This window comes from Pteropus vampyrus, unplaced genomic scaffold (assembly GCF_000151845.1).
Source record: "Pteropus vampyrus isolate Shadow unplaced genomic scaffold, Pvam_2.0 Scaffold97, whole genome shotgun sequence".
Lineage (NCBI taxonomy): Eukaryota > Metazoa > Chordata > Mammalia > Chiroptera > Pteropodidae > Pteropus > Pteropus vampyrus.
In genome coordinates this window covers 356,466-361,342 of record NW_011888878.1, presented here as the reverse complement: position 1 = coordinate 361,342, position 4,877 = coordinate 356,466, and positions in this window count along the sequence as shown.

The window sequence follows — 4,877 nt, the reverse complement described above, 5'->3', positions numbered from 1 at the left end:
TAGTGGAGAATTCCCTCAACTTTTGTATGTCTCGAAAGGTCTTTATTTCTCCTTCATATCTAAAGTAGAGCTTAGCTGGATACATTATTCTAGGCTGGTAGTTCCTTTCACTTAATAGTTTAAATATTTGATTCCATTCCTTTCTGGCTTGTAAGGTCTGCGCTGAGAAGTCCGATCATAATCTAATGGGTTTTCCTTTATAAGTCACCGTTTTCTTCTCCCTGGCTGCCCTGAGAATTCTATCTTTGTCGCTGATATTTTTATAACTTTAATACATTGTGTCTTGGTGAAGGTCTTTTTGGATTGAGATAATTGGATGTTTTGTTGACTTCTTGAATTCCAAGGTCTAGTTCATTCCTTAGATTTGGGAAATTATCATCAACTATTTGTCTGAAAATGCTTTCTGGTCCCTGCTCCTTTTCCTCGCTTTCGATCCTGCCTATTATTCTTATGTTTCTTCTCTTGATGTTATCAGCTAGTTCTTGTATTTGTCTTTCATTATTTTTCATTCTTCGGTTTCTCTTTTCTTCCTTCTGATTTATTTCTAGATTTCTGTCTTTGATATCACTAATCCTTTCCTCCATTTGTTCGACTCTATGTCCCAAACTTGCTATTTCATTTTTCAACTCTTGTAGTGTGTTTATTTATCTCCAGAAGGTCTAACTGTTATTTTGAGGGTTTCAATCTTCTTGCTCTGCTCATCTAGGTGTTTTTCAATTCTTGAAATTGTTGCTATGACTCGTTTCTGAACTTACTGAGTTTTTTCAGAAGTATCATTCCAAATTCTCTGTCATTTAAGTTGCATATTTCTATGTCTGCAAGCTTGTTTTCTGGAGATTTTTCTCTTTCTTTCTGAGATGCCTTGTCGCCTTGGTTGTTCATGGTGTTTAATGGGCTATTTCACCACCTGGGCATTAATGGATATGTATTCTGATGTTTTTCCAGAAAGATTTATTATATAAAGGTCTTTAGCCTGCTACAAAGAAGGCTCTTTTCTTTTGGTTTCTAGTAGGTGGTGTCTAAGCCTCTTGGATCTCTGCTTTATATAAAGTCTAAATAATGCCTTTTTTATTTCCTTGTAGATATTTAATCATACTTGCTACCCTCAGTTTCAGTCCCTGTCAGTGCTAGCAACAGTTTCAGTATCATTTGCTAAGACTCTCCTGTGGCTCCATGGTGTTCGGTCTTGAAGGGTATGGGGTGAGGGGACTTCTGGGTTGGGATTTGGAGGCTGTGGCTCAGTCTCAGTTTTTCAGCCACAGCTGGTAAAAATCAACTGTTGTTTCTCTATGGTCCCATTCCGCTTCTCTACTTTCTGCCTTGATGACTGGGCCCTGGTGCTGGCCATGTGGAACTCACAACTCTCCCAGGCAGAGCTGTTCGGGGAACTCACTGCACCTTCTCCCCTCCCCCTCCTTTTACAAGTAGCTCTGGTGGCTGTGAAAGGCAGCTTCTTTATTTCTCTCAGTCCGCTGCCCGACACCCAGGGTTCTGACCTGGGGTAGCTCTTATGCCCAGATCCCATGCTTAGATGTTCTGGTGTGCAATTTACATGTTTTTTGTTGCATTTTAGATGTTCAGCTTATTGTTGTTTCAAGGAGAGAGATCTGGGGACGTCTCTCACTCCACCATGTTTCAAGACCCCTGGTTTTGTTTTTTGATCCAAAGGCAACTCTGTGCCTTTTTATTGGTAAGTTCAGCCCATTTACGTTGAAGTTGATTATTTCAATATGAGGTCTTCTTATAGCCGTTTTATCTTTTGCTTTCTGGTAGTTCAGTGTGTCCATTGCTTCTTTGTCCTTTGGTTTCTGTTTTCTTTATTTTGGTTGGCTTTCGTGGGTTTTTCCCTCTGGTTCTTCTTATTTTATGTTATATAATTCAGTTCTGAATCTCTGGCATTGGTTACCATTACAAATCTGTAGAAGATAGTTTATGTGTATGTGTATGTATGTATGTATGTATGTATGTATGTATGTATGTATCCATTTTCTTCTGCGTGTGCCTTATCTCTATTCCCTTTTGCGAATTTGGATCTTTGAATCCTCCCCTTTTCTGTTGTTGTCTCAATTTGTCCCTATGTTTGTTGAACGTTCATTACTCTCTTGCAATAGGAAATCTCTTCTTACTGTTTAAGCTTATAATACCCTTTTTAAAAATAAGGGTTGCACTAACTACTCTGCTTCTATCTGCCTGCTAGTTGTCTTATTCATAGTTATATATTTTTTTGTCATTTTGTTTTAGGTGAGCTGATTCCTTTCAGTATTTCCTGTAATGCAGGCCTCATAGTGGAGAATTCCCTCAGTTTTTGTATGTCTTGAAATGTCTTTATTTCTCCTTCATACCTAAAGAAGAGCTTTGCTGGATACATTATTCATGTCTGGTAGTTCTTTTTATTTAATAGTTTGCATATTTGATTCTATTCCTTTCTTGCCTGTAAGTTTTGTGCTGAGAAGTCCAATGATAATCTAATGGGTGTTCTTTTATAGCTTACCATCTTCTTTTCCTTAGCTGCCCTGAGAATTCTTTCTTTGTCATTAATTTTTGATAATTTTAATATAATGTGTCTTGGAGAAGGCTTTTTTGGGTTGAGATAATTTGGTGTTCTATTGACTTCTTGAATTCCAATCTCTAGTTCATTCCTTAGATTTCAGAAATTCTTGTCAATGATTTGTCTGAAAATGATTTCTAATCCCTGCTCCTTTTCTTCCCCTTGAGAATACCCATTATTCTTATGTTTCCTTTCCTATCGGTATCAGCTGGTTCTTGCATTTCTCTTTCATTATTTTTTATTCTTTGGTTTCTCTCTTCTTCCTTCTGATTTATTTCTAGATTTCTGTCTTCGATATCACTGATCATTTCCTCCACTTGGTCAACTTTATTTCTCATGCTTGCTATTTCATTCTTCATCTCTTTTAGTGAGTTCTTCATCTCCAGAAGTTCTATTTTGTTCTTTTTTAGAGTTTCGATCTCCTTGCCAAAAAATTCATTCTGCTGATCTAGTTGTTTTTTCAGTTCTTGGAATTGTTGATATGAATTATTTTGGATTTCATCGAGTTTTTCCAGAAGTACCATCCTGAATTCTGTCACCTATTTCTATGTTTTTAAGCTTGTTTTCTGGAGATTTTTCTCTTTCTTTCCAAACTGCCTTGTCACTTTGGTTGTTCACAGTGTTTAATGGATTATTTCTCCACCTAGTAATTAATGGAAGTGTATTCTGCCTTTTCTTTCCCCTAGAAAGAAGATTTATTATATAAAGTCCTGTTGTTAAGAAGGCATTTTTCTTTTGGTTTTCAATAGGTGCGTCTAAGCCTCTTGGATCTCAGCTTTATATAAAGACTTGATAATGCCTTTTTTTTTCTTATAAATATTCAATCATGCTCACTACCTTCGGTTCATCCCTGTCAATTTTAATGACAGTTTTAATAGCATTTACTCAGATTCCCTTGAGGTTCTGCAGTGTTCAGTATTGGTGGATATGGGGGGAGTTGCCTTCTGGGTTGGTGAATGAAGGCTGTTGCCCCGTCTCGCGTTTTGCAGCCGTTACTGGTAATAATCAAGTGTTGTTTCTCTGCTATCCTTTCTTTTCTGCCGTCCCCACTTCTCTGCTTTCTGCCCTGGTCCCTGGGCACTGCCACTGCATGAGCTCACAGCTCTCTCAGGCAGGGCTGTTCAGGGAACCTGCTGGACCTTATCCCCTCCTCCTCCTCCTGCAGGGAGCTCCAGCTGTGGGAGGCAGCTTCTTTGTTTCTCCCAATCTACCACAGGACTCCCAGGGTTCTGACCTTTGGTAGCTCTTATTTGCAATTCCCTCACTCAGAAGTGCTTCTGTGTCGGTTGAGTGTTTTTGTTGAGTTTTAGATGTTCAGCTTATTGTTATTTCAAGAGGAGAGACCTAGGGACATCTCTCACTCCGCCATGCTTCTGATGTCACTCTATTTTATTTTTTCTGTTGGTTACCTATCAGCACTTTCAACTGGATTTTTGATGTTGTAATTAATTAGGTGATATTAGACAGGCCAATGTATATACTGAGAATATTGATAACAGCAATAACTCAAAATTCTTAGATCTCATAAATTCCAAAATTTAGGATATCTTTTCTTTCAATTACAGTTGACATTTAATATCATTTTATATTAGTTTTGGGTGTACAGCATAGCAGTTAGACATAACTTATGAAGTGATTCCCTTGATGCTTAACCTTAATGTTAACCTTGGTTTACACTTTAGTGCACCTGTGTGGTGGGAATGTGGTGTTTTTAATTGATTTAATCTGTTGGTTAGCTATCAATTCTTTAAACTGGATTTTTAATCCTGGAAGTAATATTTAGATAAATCCTTTTTGCTTTATAAGCTTCGGCTTCTCACCTCCACCTCTTCAGAGGTGTGTGAGTATTCAAACTGGACCTGAACTACTCAGATTAAAATTCTAGCTTCCCCTCTTCCTGTTACATGACTATTTGCAGCTTAATTTTATCTCTCTACACATCAGTCTCCTCAAATGGAAAATGGGTATAATATAGGGAACCATGTGTCCTTATATTATAGGTAGGTTGCAAGTCCAAGGGTGCCTGCCTTTCCTCAGGGAGGCACTAGTGTCCTCAGGACATGATCCCAACCCAGGAAATGGGGGTGGGAGTGGGGGCAAGACACCAAGTTGTACAAAAGCTGTCTCTGTGCTTGACCCAAACCCCACCACTTAGAAGCTGGAGAAATATTTGAAAAGACTCTCCACCAAGCCTGTATGAGTAGCCGTTCTGGCTGAGACCAGGGTCAGTAAGATAGTCAGTCACCTGCCCAAATGCAAGCATGTCACAAGTCTTGCCAGGGAGTCTGTGGCCCATTCAACAGTTTTGTGTCTCTGGAATTAAGCACTA